The 15,022-nt window shown below is 38.6% G+C and overlaps 1 protein-coding gene across 3 annotated transcripts in view; it reads right to left on the reverse strand.

Annotated features, from left to right (window-relative positions):
* Nucleotides 1-15,022, reverse strand: part of LOC128649413 (thioredoxin-like) — a 220,555-nt gene that overhangs the window by 126,759 nt on the left and 78,774 nt on the right. Inside the window, exon 1 of one of the 3 annotated variants that reach the window (XR_008400672.1) lies at nucleotides 13,983-14,080. The exons of the other annotated variants lie outside the window; for them this stretch is intronic. The gene's annotated coding sequence lies outside the window, so the exon portion shown is untranslated. Of the gene's footprint in view, nucleotides 1-13,982; nucleotides 14,081-15,022 lie in introns of those variants that run through there. 3 annotated transcript variants of the gene reach the window in all.

Raw genomic sequence — 15,022 nt, forward strand, 5'->3', positions numbered from 1 at the left:
TAAATAAGGAACCCTATGAATTTTGACCTCTTGGTCACGATTTATACATTCTGGGAACAATCACAATCTATTGGTGAATCTGCTCCCGAAATCTTTTTTTTTTTTTTTTTTTTTTTTGCTTTCAAGTCGAACTGGTCAGTGTTTTTCAAGTGATCACAATTAAACTCATGTTCACAATGACCGATTCTATTAAAGAGTTCAATTAAAGGACCAGTCAACACATTAGATTTGCATAATCAACAAATGCAAGATAACAAGACAATGCAATAGCACTTAGTCTGAACTTCAAATGAGTAGTAGATTTTTTTATAACAAATTTCAAAGTTATGTATATTTCCACTCCCCTTGTACCATGTGATAGCAATCAGCCAATCACAAATGCATATACGTATAGTCTGTGAATTCTTGCACATGCTCAGTAGGATCTGGTGACTCAAAAAGTGTAAATATAAAAGACACTGCACATTTTTTTTAATGGAAGTAAATTGGAAAGTTGTTTAAAATTACATACTGTATCCAAATCATGAAAATTTAATTTAACCTGAGTGTCCCTTTAAAGGGACACTAAAGTCAAAACAAACTTTTATGATTCAGAAAGCACATGCAGTTTTAAGACAATTTATAAATTACTTCCATTAACAAATTTTGCTCAGTCTTTTTATGTACACACTTTCTGGGGAACAAGATTCTACAGAGCATGTGCACAAGCTCACGGGGTATGCGTATAATGGTCTGTTATTGGCTGATGTCTGTCACATGATACAGGGGTGTCACATGATGCAGGCACACAACACACACACACTACACAGCATTCATATACATGCAGGCACACAACACACACACACTACACAGCATTCATATACATGCCGGCACACAACACACACACACACTACACAGCATTTACATACATGCAGGCACACAACACACACACACTACACAGCATTTACATAAATGCAAGCACACAACACACACACACTACACAGCATTCACATACATGCAGGCACACAACACACACACACACACACACTACACAGCATTCACATACATGCATGCACACAACACACACACACTGGGATGTCACAAGGTCTATATTAATACTGTCCCTCCACATTCCCCAACCCCCAGCAGCAGCATCTGTGACAGATGACTTAGTGAACTTGTGATATGCAGAAATGTGGCCTCAAGCATTGAACCGAGAACATTAGATCACATGCTTCTTGTGCCTTTAGTCATTATGATAGCTGCATGACTGACATAAACATTACCTTGCTTTGCTATGCTATGATGATTACACTGAGAATAGTGTTATTGGCAGCTGAGTGGTGTAATACCTATTATAATGGCATTATAAGTGCACTGTGCATGGGTATTAAAAACCAAGCACCGGCCTCCACCCTGCTTTTAGAGCTACTAACCCCATGCACAGTCACCTACTTTTCCCATCAGTGGTAGTGTCTCTCAAGAACGTTTTCGAGTTAGGTTAGCTGCCTGCACATCAAGCAGAGCAATGTATTGAAGTCGGATTGGCGGCCGGTACGTTGTGCAGTCACGTGCACCAAAAAACTTCTGACTGCAGGTAACGGGAGTCAGATTCACACGTGCGCTGCAGGTTGGTATTGGGTGGAATTTTGTAACGTGATCGTGATGACTTACCTCACGTGGTATTAGCAGGACCCAATAGGAATTTAAGAAAAAAAAATTGACAGTGCTGTGGACCACAGCAAAGCAGAGTGTGCAGTGTGGGTTAAAATTAAGAGGTGTGCGGGCTAAGGGGACCAGTGGCCCACCGGGCATTTGCCCTATGGCCAGTCCGGGCCTAGGTGAGGATGGAAAAGGATTGCAAAAGGGTCCTTTTGAATTCACGAGTATCTGATCCTGTTTTAAAGGTTATGAAGACACCATTAATAATAGTGACAATCAATTTACTGCTGTTAACTAATTTGCTTTGTACTTTTAGTATCCTTTCTTCAAAAACATACTTAGGTAGGCTTAGGAGCTCCAAGCTAGCTGCTAATTGGTGGCTGCACATATATACCTCTTATTTTTGGCTTACCAATGTGTTCAGCTAGTTCATAGTAGTGCATTGCTGCTCCTTCAAAAAAACGATACCAATAGAATGAACCAAAAATTATAATAGAAGTAAATTGGAAAGTTGTTTAAAATTGTATGTTCTACCTGAATCATGGAAGGAAAATTTTGGATTTCATGTCCCTTGAAATATTTTTTTTTCTGGGAAAGTTACAAAAAAATATTATAACATTTTGCTGCAAGTTTTCCATTTAAAATATTGATATAATTTCCATATGTTCTGTTAAAGTTATAATTCCATTATGTTCTGTTAAAGCCTACATTCAATAAACTTTTAAAATACTTATTTTATTGAGCACTATACTATGCATGTATGTGTCTTGCCTTTGCATATAGAAATGTAGGTTACAATTCTTAACGAGATACTCAGCTTTCAAGGTACGATTTGAGTTAAGCAAATCAAATGAAGGATCTTCGCAATTTGGTGACGTTTCTATCACTTTGCACTATCCTGTAAATTGCAATAAGTAATTAACTTATATATATTTAATCCCCAATCACCAGAACCTCCCTTACGCCTAGATTACGAGTGGTGCTCTAACTGTAGCGCAAGTGCAATATAGTTTTTTCTTAGGCTCCCTAGAGAATCTTCAGCCTTTATGTTATAAAATAGTATTTAATGACATAAGGACTGGTGAGGCTAGAGAGGCCGAAGACCCTCTAAGGAGCCTAAAAAAATCGATATCGCACTTGCACTACAGTAAGCGCACCATTCGTAATCTTGGCGTTAGCATTTACAGGAGCCTGACCAAGACAAATTTGTGGGACCCCTAGTAAGAGCATTTGAAGAGCATTTATTATTGACAATTAGCAAAAGACTTAAAAAAACAGAATTTATGCTTACCTGATAAATTACTTTCTCTTGTGGTGTATCCAGTCCACAGAGCCATCCTTTACTTGCGGGATATTCTCCTTCCCTACAGGAAGTGGCAAAGAGAGCACACAGCAGAGCTGTCCATATAGCTCCCCCTCTAGCTCCACCCCCCAGTCATTCGATCGAAGGTTAGGAAGAAAAAGGAGAAACCATAGGGTGCAGTGGTGACTGTAGTTTAAAAAAAAAAATGATTACCTGACTTAATCGCCAGGGCGGGCCATGGACTGGATACACCACAAGAGAAAGTAATTTATCAGGTAAGCATAAATTCTGTTTTCTCTTGTAAGGTGTATCCAGTCCACGGATTCATCCTTTACTTGTGGGATACCAATACCAAAGCTTTAGGACACGGATGAAGGGAGGGAACAAGACAGGTACCCTAAACGGAAGACACCACTGCTTGTAAAACCTTTCTCCCAAAAATAGCCTCTGAAGAAGCAAAAGTATCTAATTTGGAAAAAGTATGCAGCGAAGACCAAGTTGCTGCCTTACAAATCTGTTCAACAGAAGCCTCATTTTTAAAAGCCCATGTGGAAGCCACTTCTCTGGTAGAATGAGCAGTAATTGTTTCAGGAGGCTGCTGGCCAGCAGTCTCATAGGCCAAACGGATGATGCTTTTCAGCCAAAAGGAAAGAGAGGTAGCGGTCGCCTTCTGACCTCTCCTCTTACCGGAATAGATAACAAAGGAAGATGTTTGTCTGAAATCCTTAGTTGCTTGTAAGTAGAACTTTAAAGCACGAACCACATCAAGATTGTGTAACAGACGTTCCTTCTTCGAAGCAGGGTTAGGACACAGAGAAGGAACAACAATTTCCTTGTTAATATTCTTGTTAGAAACAACTTTAGGAAGAAAACCAGGTTTGGTACGCAAAACTACCTTATCTGCGTGGAATACCAGGTAAGGTGAATCACACTGTAAGGCAGATAACTCTGAGACTCTTCGAGCAGAAGAGATAGCTACCAAAAACAAAACTTTTCAAGATAGCAACTTAATATCTATGGAATGTAAAGGTTCAAACGGAACCCCTTGAAGAACTGAAAGAACTAGATTTGAAAAAACGTTACTGAGCCTTTAAGAGATAAAAAAGGCACACAATTTTGCAAAACAGTGAAAAATGCAGTAATCTTTATGAAATTTTCACAGTATGTACCTAAAGCCTTAGTAAGATTGCACCACTAGCAAGCAAAACGATTAACCCCTTAATGCCCAAACTGGAGCAGCCTAAAGCCAACAACCGGTTAAAATTACTACAGCACCTTGCCACTGCACTGCTGTGGCCCTACCTGCCCTTAGGGATCAGATTTGGGGGAATATCAGGCCCTCAAACAGCAGCAGGACCTTCCATATGAAGCAGCATGAACTTCCATTCAATTCTAACTGCGCATCTGAGGCGCAAAATTAGGCCCCTCCCACTCAACTCCGGAGCTGTGAGGCCTAATAAATCACTTCTAAGTGAATAAAAAACAATAGCCATGTGGATAATAACCCCAGAAAGAACCCAAAAGGACTTTCAAAGTGTCTTACAAACTATATTTTCTTAAAAAGCAATGGATTGCCCTGAATTAGTGTCAACCAGCATAATTAGCCCTTTATGTAAGCATTCAATTCCTTACTAAGTCTGTGAGCATATCTTACCCTCCCCTCATGGGGATATTGTCAGTCTCTTCTAGCATTATCTCAGTCTTGTCTAGAAATAAATGACTGAACATACCTTATTGCAGTCTACCCTGCAAACCGTTCCCCCCAACTGAAGTTTTCTGGTACTCCTCAGTCCTGTGTGGGAACAGCAGTGGATTTTAGTTACAACATGCTAAAATCATCTTCCTCTCAGCAGAAATCTTCATCACTTTTCTGCTAGAGAGTAAATAGTACAAACCGGTACCATTTAAAATAACAAACTTTTGATTGAAGATAATAAAAACTACAATTCTAACACCACATTCACTTTACCCTCCCGAGAGAGACCCTAGTGCTTAGAGCTGGCAAAGAGAATGACTGGGGGGTGGAGCTAGAGGGGGAGCTATATGGACAGTTCTGCTGTGTGCGCTCTTTGCCACTTCCTGTAGGGAAGGAGAATATCCCACAAGTAAAGGATGAATCCGTGGACTGGATACACCTTACAAGAGAAATCTACTTTTTTTTTTTATAAGAATCTCTCTTTATTAGAAGAAATGTAAAAGTTACAAAGTTCAATGCATGTAACAAAGCGGTATACAAGTAAGTATAATACAGAAGTTTTAAATGAAAATATAATACATTAAAAGAAAAACAAAACTATGTTATAAACAAATACTACGTAGAAGTGTAAGCTTATCAAGTGTTTCTATTTGCATATTTTATCAATCTACCCATTCAGTTAAGTGACAAACTAACATGAAGTTTTGGCTGTGCTGAGTGAGTCTTAAGTTTTACGGAAACAGAGAGGTAATAGTCATTATTATGTGGCGGGGTTTGTGTTGGTCTGAGCTGTTTGGGACTTAGGTATTGCTCCTGGAGTAGTTGTATGTCTATAAGGATTTCTTTGTTCCCTATGTTGTGGGGGCTGTATTCTTCCAACTTAATTAACTCAGTGGTTTATTCCTCCACATCTTTCAGGTGGGGATGTCTTTAGATTTCCAATATAGAGTGATGAGGGATTTTGCACTATTTATCAAAATTTGGAAAAGCTTATAGTAGTGTTTACGGCAAATTTTGGAATATTGTTTGGTAACCATATGGAGGAGTCCCTGTGGAAGGTGGCTTGGAAGATCCCTTCCATTTCCTGAATAATGAGTACAAATATTGGATTACTTGGGAGCACCACCACCACATGTGTCCCATTCCACAGTTTACATGACCACATCACCAACAACGGTTGCTAGAGTTAGGGAACAGCTTATGTAGCCATCTGGTTGTCAGATACCATCCATAAAGTATTTTATAATTTTTTTCTAAAATTGATGTGGAGATGGATGTGGAGCTTGGAAGCTAATTGAGGTTATTTCGTATAATCTATAATAATCCAGAGCTATCTTTCCCAATTTTCTATTTAGATTGGCAAGGATCCTGGGGGAGGTTGTTTTACTAGTTTATATAGAATAGATAGTGAATGGTTAAGCGAGGAAGTGGATACATATAATTTTTTCAAGTTGGTTAAGGATTGTATCATGTTTAATGAGGGTCTGTGGTTTGTGAGATCACTGTAGGCGTCCATACGTATACCAGTTTGATGCCCAGGGGAATCCCTTTTCTTGGAGTTGCGATTGGGAACAAATTGATTCATCATTTAAGATATGGTGAACAGTTATGTTGAGGAATTTGATGGATTGGTGGATCAATTGTGTTCAGGGAGAAATCAGAGTTGTCAATTAGGGAAGAATATCTACCTTTTTAAACGGTTTGGTTACCCTTTTAATTATAAGGTTAAAGGTCAAATATTTTTAGACACATTTTTGTGTCACAGTTGTGATAAGGTGATGAGAACTGGAAAGTAAATAATAGTAGGTACATATTAAGTTACAGGATGGGCCAATGTAAAGCCAATTTACTGTTCTTGAGACTTAGGCCCTCCCTCTTAGAGCTACATAAAATAAACCACAGCAAAACAAAACCAAATCTAAACGTGCAATACAAAAAATAAATAATCATTCACTTCACTGTGACCCCAGGTGAAGCTACTGCAAGCCTGTGAAGACCTGCCTCTAAGGAACTGACAGATCACTTCGGCAGACAATAAAAAGATTAAACTTGAAGTAGGAGTGTGGGATTTAGCACTGCCAACAGGTACCACAAAAAAAGCAAAGATGCAATAACCCATTGTAATAGCTGGAATACCTAGTATAAGCAGTTCATTCACAGTGCATGGGGCTGGTGCCTTACTCACTCCCCCCCAAGGGTTTGTCAAACTACTGTGTGAACAACACTATATATTTATAGTTTCTGTTTTAAGATGGCTTATTTAATAACAGGGTTTATATGCATATAGTATAGAGGTTAATACCCTATGTCATTAATATGCAGTCTCAACGGGTGATTCTTACATTTGTTTATTCTAAAGCACTACTTGTTTAGCTACAAATATGTGCAGGGGATTTTTGAGATTTGCTGTCCAGATGATATCATTTGTCTGTTTATTGTTTTCAATATTATTACAAATCTATTTTATCTATCACTTGAGAGCCCTAAAGCAGTGTATGTGAGACATCACTGTCTACAGCACATAAGTATAAAGGTTCATTATTCTGCTTCCAGACATGTGTTGAACTATATTAAGAAACTACAATGTGCTGACGTATAAATATTGCATGCAAATTTTATGAGTTAGAAAATATGTTATTTTTTCCATAACCATTCCAGATATTTTTCTAAACATTAGGTTAAAATATGAGTCCAAGAGGCATGTTTCCCTCTATTTTATGTCATGAGCCAGTGACGGAAGTTCAAGAGTATTCTAAGTTATTCGTACAATAAAAATTTTACATTAGTAGAGTTTGACAATATTAGTGCATAGGAAAAGATGGGAGGTTTGTGTTGATATAATAATGTAAATGTGTTGTTATTTATATATTTACAGTTCCTGTCTTAAATTAACATCTAGATTGTGCTCAAGGGCAGGGCATTCCTCTCCTTTTGTATAACTCATTACACCTACAACTGTAATGTACCCCAATACTGTACTTGTTTGTTAGTAATGCATCCTTGTAATGTTTTACTATTACTTGTATAGCGCTGCGTAATCTGTTGGCGCTTTATAAATACCTGATAATAATAATAATAATAGATATTATATTGTAATATTGTGATTTTTATTTTCATATCATATGTAATTTAGTTCACCTCAAGATCATGGCCTCTAGTTATCAAGCCGTCAACCGCAAATACGCTGGAATTCTGCAGCGTATTTGTGGCAAGGCTGATTCACCATAGTTATCAAGCCCTACAGACCGGCAAAAGTAGAATCTAGTGACGTAACCTACGATCCACCGGACTCAGTCCGACACAGATCGATGGTTACGTCACTCCAGATGTTCCAAACCCAAGTTCGGCACAATCTGACTACTTTGGAAGTTATCAAATAACAACCAGGTACGCTCGCCACTATTCCGGCCCAGCGTACCTGGTGTTCAATCCGCCGCCCTGGAGGCGGCGGATCCCATAGGAATCAATGGGAGTCTGACAGCAGCGAGAGCTCATGTTCGCTGCTGCCCGATATCCCATTGATTTCTATGGTAAAAGTCTACACCTAACACCCTAACATGTCCCCCGAGTTTAAACACCCCTAATCTTCCCCCCTACACCACCGCCACCTACATTATGATTAACCCCATAACCGCCGCTCCCAGACCCCACCGCAACTAAATAAAATGTTTAACCCCTAAACCGCCGCTACCGGGCCCCGCCGCAACTATAATAAATGTATTAACCTCTAAACCGCCGCTCCCGGACCCTGCAGCCACCTACATTATACCTATAAACCCCTAATCTGCTGCCCCCTATACCGCCGCCACCTACATAAAGTTATTAACCCCTATCCTGCCGATCCCGGACCCCGCCGCAAATAAATTAATTGTTTAACCCCTAAACCGCCATACCCGGAGCTCGCCGCCACCTACATTACATTTATTAACCCCTATCCTGCCCCCCCCTACACCGCCGCCACCTACAGTTCATTGATTAACCCCTAATCTACCCCCCTACACTGCCGCCACTATATTAGATGAATTAACCCCTAAACCTAAGTCTAACCCTAACCCTAACACCCCCTTAACTTAAATATTATTTAAATTAACCAAAATAAATATTCCCATAATTAAATAAATTAATCCTATTTAAAACTAAATACTTACCTATACAATAAACCCTAAGGCCTAGATTTAGAGTTCGGCGTTAGCCGTGAAAACCAGCGTTAGAGGCTCCTAACGCGGGTTTCTTACGTACTCCGGTATTTAGAGTTCAGTTACCGACACTCAAAAAACACCTAACGCTCACATTTCTACCGCCACCTCAGACCCAGTAGTAAACATATACCGACAAAAAAACATCCACGAATCACAAAACAAATATTACACAAAGTACACTTACACTCATACAAACACTACACTATATTTATTTTTAAGATTTAATAATTTTTCATCAAAATACAAAGGATTAAAGTTGCGAGATCTCGGGTGTTAGAAAAAAAACAACACAAATCCATTTTCCCATTGACTTACATTGACACACGGGAAAAGACCCTCATATAACTACATCTAACTAATAACATTATCACAAACATACACTCATCGATGCATACAAACAATATACACCACATGACATACTCAAAATATTTATTTATCACAAAAAGAACATGATTTAGTTACTTTTTCACACAAGCTCATGACGTCATTCACTTTACGAGGAAAACCAGTCTTAGAAAAAAAACAAGCACAAATTTTAGAGCCTCCATTGACTTCTATTGGGAAGATGTGCTCGTGCACGCGAAACCCTCATTTTCCTAACGCACGCAAATAGCGTAGACAGAAAAACTCCAAATACCAGCGCTAGAAAAGACATGATTTCATGCGTTAGACACAGCTATGATAAATAGATCAAGAAATGACTATTTCCCTATGGTGGATTTATGGATTTTACTGTTTCAATATTCACAACACCATTAAATTGTTTCAGACTTTTATATTACATCAACTACAAATCAACATCACTAGTAACAAACTTTTTTTTTAAATTTTTTACATTTAAACGGACACAAAAAAAATGTAAAATTTTCAGGATTCACAAACAGTACACAATGGGAAACACCTCTCATTTACCTTTATTATTGCATTTCATTTATTCAACTCATATGCTTGCAGCAACAGCATATCTACATAGGCTTAACACATGATCACTCATGGATGCACATACATTACTTTTAACATTCACTCATACATGTGCATTCAAATGATGGGGGAAAAACACATTACATTCTCTCGAGGAATCACAAAACACAACATATGGATTTTACTGTACTTTTAACATCATGATTCACTCACAATATACCATTAGGAATTACGTACAAGAACAACATCATTACACCAGATTTCAGATGTCACTTTATGGGAAGGAACAACAATGCCACACCGCTATATAGAAGTCAGCATATGTGGGACACAATCACAATATATACGTATATGTATATAACACGCATCACCCATCACGCAACCACAAAGCACACATTTAGATTTTATTCAGCACACAATAACAATGTAGCACAATACAACAACACAATGAGGATTTCAGAACTACATAGGCAGGTTAAGAATATCATGACGTCATTAGAAGATTCAACCATACACATCACAGATTCACCACTGTTCCGCCCCTTTCGGAACTTTAACACTCAATACTACAATACAACATATACGTAAAGAACTGTTTGGAACACCATTATTAGGGAGATTTGAATGGGACAATTAATAAATATTGTCAGATCGCAAATCACTTATATATATAATACTACAGATGACAGCCGGAAGTTATTCAGTATTAGTGCCATTTTAAAGGGACGCATACAATATTGACAGTTCGGCAATCACTTATATATATAATACTACAGATGACAGCCGGAAGTTATTCAGTATTAGTGCCATTTGAATGGGACGCATACAATATTGACAGCTCGGCAATCACTTATATATACAATACTACAGATGGCAGACGGGAAGTTCGGAATTATTATTGCGATTTTAAAGGGACGCATACAGTATTGACAGCTCGGCAATCACTTATATATACAATACTACAGATGACAGCCGGAAGTTATTCAGTATTAGTGCGATTTGAAAGGGACGCATACAATATTTACAGCTCGGCAATCACTTATATATACAATACTACAGATGGCAGACGGGAAGTTCAGAATTATTATTGCGATTTTAAAGGGACGCATACAATATTGACAGCTCGGCAATCACTTATATATACAATACTACAGATGACAGCCGGAAGTTATTCAGTATTAGTGCGATTTGAAAGGGACGCATACAATATTTACAGCTCGGCAATCACTTATATATACAATACTACAGATGGCAGACGGGAAGTTCAGAATTATTATTGCGATTTTAAAGGGACGCATACAATATTGACAGCTCGGCAATCACTTATATATACAATACTACAGATGGCAGACGGGAAGTTCGGAATTATTATTGCGATTTTAATGGGACGCATACAATATTGACAGCTCGGCAATCACTTATATATACAATACTACAGATGGCAGACGGGAAGTTCGGAATTATTATTGCGATTTTAATGGGACGCATACAATATTGACAGCTCGGCAATCACTTATATATACAATACTACAGATGGCAGACAGGAAGTTCGGAATTATTATTGCGATTTGAAAGGGACGCGTACAATATTGACATCTCGGCAATCACTTATATATACAATACTACAGATGGCAGACGGGAAGTTCGGAATTATTATTGCGATTTGAAAGGGACGCATAAAATATTGACATCTCAACAATCACTTATATATATAATACTACAGATGGCAGATGTTACTTTATCGTTTACAAACAATATTGCAGCAACATTGATCGATCACATTCGATGCACATTATACACAACTATGCACTTTCATTCATGTTAGCCTGGACGTGTGCTTGTTACTATAAGATCGCGTTTAATAAATATTGATTACGCATATGATCAAACATTACAAACATGCACTGTATGTGGGATATTTGACACTTTCACATTGAGATTCATTTTTTGAAAATAACATTTCAGCAAACAACAAATAAACGCCCACTGTGAAAGCATTCGCGCTGCTCACATACAAACAGGTGAATACAATCAGCAAACATTACAAACTCACTACCATTGGACTAATTGTACTATAAATCCCCCAAACAACATGGCCAATGCATCACTTGTGATCCACATCAGATCAAGTGCATACCTTGTTACGCTGTTTTGAAAGATGGATGACGATGACATGGTAGACACTGCTGGTGCTGCTATTGGCGAACTAGCTGTTGATCGAATCAGGCAGCCTCGGCGGCTCAGACCGAGACGAAGGGATCGTCTGGTTCGAGGTCCTCGTGTCTACAGGGTGAGACCCACCTTGGAAAACATGAGCGACTTTGAGGTTTATGATAAGTATCGGCTCGATCGCGAACAGATCATTGGCCTTTACGATCTTCTTAAACCTCATTTGGAGCCATGTATAAGAATAAGGACTGCTGTTCCCGCCATGAGTAAGATGCTAAGCTGTCTATACGTCCTGGCCTCTGGGAGTTTTCAATCCGGAGAACTGTACATGCATGGCCTGGCTCAAGGTACATTCTCTGGGGTGTTTGATAACTTTCTGGACGCCATGGTACGTATCAGTAAGCAATACATAGGATTCCCACAGAATGATGGTGATTGGAGGCGTCTGAAGCGGGAATTCTTTGATATTGCTCAAATGCCCAATGTCTTGGGAGCCATAGATTGTACCCACATTGCGCTGCGTGCTCCAATTGATGACTTGCCCTTCAGAAATCGCAAACATTTTCATAGCCTCAACGTGCAGTATGTTTGTGACGCACAGATGAGGATTATGCATGTGTGTGCGAATTTTGGAGGGGCTTGTCATGATGCCCGCATCCTCTCTCTGTCGTCCCTGTGGAGACAGTTTGAGGAAAGACAAATGCCCCCTGGTTATCTCGTTGGTGAGTATTTGTGCACAACATATTTAATTCGTTTGACAATTGCAACTGTATTTTTAAAATGTTAGCGTAATGTTCAGCTATAGGATGCAATTTAACCATATATTTTCCCCCCGCTAATGTCTACTTTTCGTTCAATGCAGATATGTAGCATGTCTTACCTTAAATGCTCAGATAGAGAATGTAATGTAACCATGTAGTTAGCATTTTCCACAAGGCTTGATTTAGGAGAAATACGCATATGTAGCATGCCTTAGATGAAATGGGAACATATTATCTAATGCAATTTAACCATGTCATTGTCTCTTTCCGCTAATGTCTACTTTTCGTTCAATGCAGATATGTAGCATGTCTTACCTTAAATGCTCAGATAGAGAATGTAATGTAACCATGTAGTTAGCATTTTACACAAGGCTTGATTTAGGAGAAATACGCATATGTAGCATGTCTTAGATGAAATGGGAACATATTAGCTAATGCAATTTAACCATGTCATTGTCTCTTTCCGCTAATGTCTACTTTTAGTTCAATGCAGATATGTAGCATTTCTTACCTTAAATGCTCAGATAGAGAATGTAATGTAACCATGTAGTTAGCATTTTACACAAGGCTTGATTTAGGAGAAATACGCATATGTAGCATGTCTTAGCTGAAATGGGAACATATTAGCTAATGCAATTTAACCATGTCATTGTCTCTTTCCGCTAATGTCTACTTTTAGTTCAATGCAGATATTTAGCATGTCTTACCTTAAATGCTCAGATAGAGAATGTAATGTAACCATGTAGTTAGCATTTTCCACAAGGCTTGATTTAGGAGAAATACGCATATGTAGCATGTCTTAGATGAAATGGGAACATATTAGCTAATGCAATTTAACCATGTCATTGTCTCTTTCCGCTAATGTCTACTTTTAGTTCAATGCAGATATGTAGCATTTCTTACCTTAAATGCTCAGATAGAGAATGTAATGTAACCATGTAGTTAGCATTTTACACAAGGCTTGATTTAGGAGAAATACGCATATGTAGCATGTCTTAGATGAAATGTGAACATAGCTAATGCAATTTAACCATGTCATTGTCTCTTTCCGCTAATGTCTACTTTTCGTTCAATGCAGATATGTAGCATGTCTTACCTTAAATGCTCAGATAGAGAATGTAATGTAACCATGTAGTTAGCATTTTACACAAGGCTTGATTTAGTAGAAATACGCATATGTAGCATGTCTTAGCTGAAATGGGAACATATTAGCTAATGCAATTTAACCATGTCATTGTCTCTTTCCGCTAATGTCTACTTTTCGTTCAATGCAGATATGTAGCATGTCTTACCTTAAATGCTCAGATAGAGAATGCAATGTAACCATTTCGTTTCCATTTTACACAAGGTCTGGTTTAGGAGAAATACGCATATGTAGCATGTCTTAGCTGAAATGGGATGATAGAGAATAATATTGAACTAGATATTTTAAATGTAAAAAACATTTGTTAATGGATTATCGTGGACAAAACTTTTTATTGTACTACAAATACTATTTTGAGGATTCTGTTAGAATTATGTTCTGTTCATAATTTATAGGTGATTCTGGGTACATGAGCCGGCCTTGGCTCATTACCCCCTTGCGTAGCCCGACTGATGTGTCTGAGGAGCGCTACAATAGGGCTCATAAGAGAACCAGGGCGGTGGTTGAACGGATGTTCGGGCTCCTGAAGATGAGGTTCAGGTGCCTGGACAGGTCGGGAGGAGCCCTCCAGTACAACCCAAAGAAGGTGGCTAAGATCGTTGTAGCCTGTAGCGTCCTGCATAATATTGCACAGCGGGCTGGGATGCTGCAGGCCGTCTGGCCGGACAGAGACCTCCTCAGAGATGAGGAGGATGATCCTGTTCTAGAGGGGCCATTCCGGGACGAGGGGCTCAATGTCAGAGCAGACATCATCAACCGCAACTTTAGACGGTAAAGAATAGAAGTTAGACTGGAGTATTATCAATAGATGTGAACTCTAGGGAAATGACAAGTAGAGAATTGTGAAAACATGTTAGGATTGTTCATCAAATGCTAAAAATGTGTTTCATTTATTAATATAGGTGATGCTCTGGCCATTGGGTCCTGTAGCGAGTCTTTGCCACCTGGTTTTTAAAGAGGACATCAGCTGGTAAGTATAAATGTCTTGACTGTTGCTGGCATGAATTGTACACAAATACATCATATGGCATACATTTTATTAACTAGTATTTAGTTTACACATTACTTAAAATGTAAATATTCAGAAAGGGATCCTCTAGCATGACTATGGTTCAATGTCACACATTAGAGGTTTGTTCTGCTCAATATGACTCATCTTCACATTTGATAGAACATAACACAAGATGC

Source organism: Bombina bombina, chromosome 2 (assembly GCF_027579735.1).
Source record: "Bombina bombina isolate aBomBom1 chromosome 2, aBomBom1.pri, whole genome shotgun sequence".
Taxonomy (NCBI): domain Eukaryota; kingdom Metazoa; phylum Chordata; class Amphibia; order Anura; family Bombinatoridae; genus Bombina; species Bombina bombina.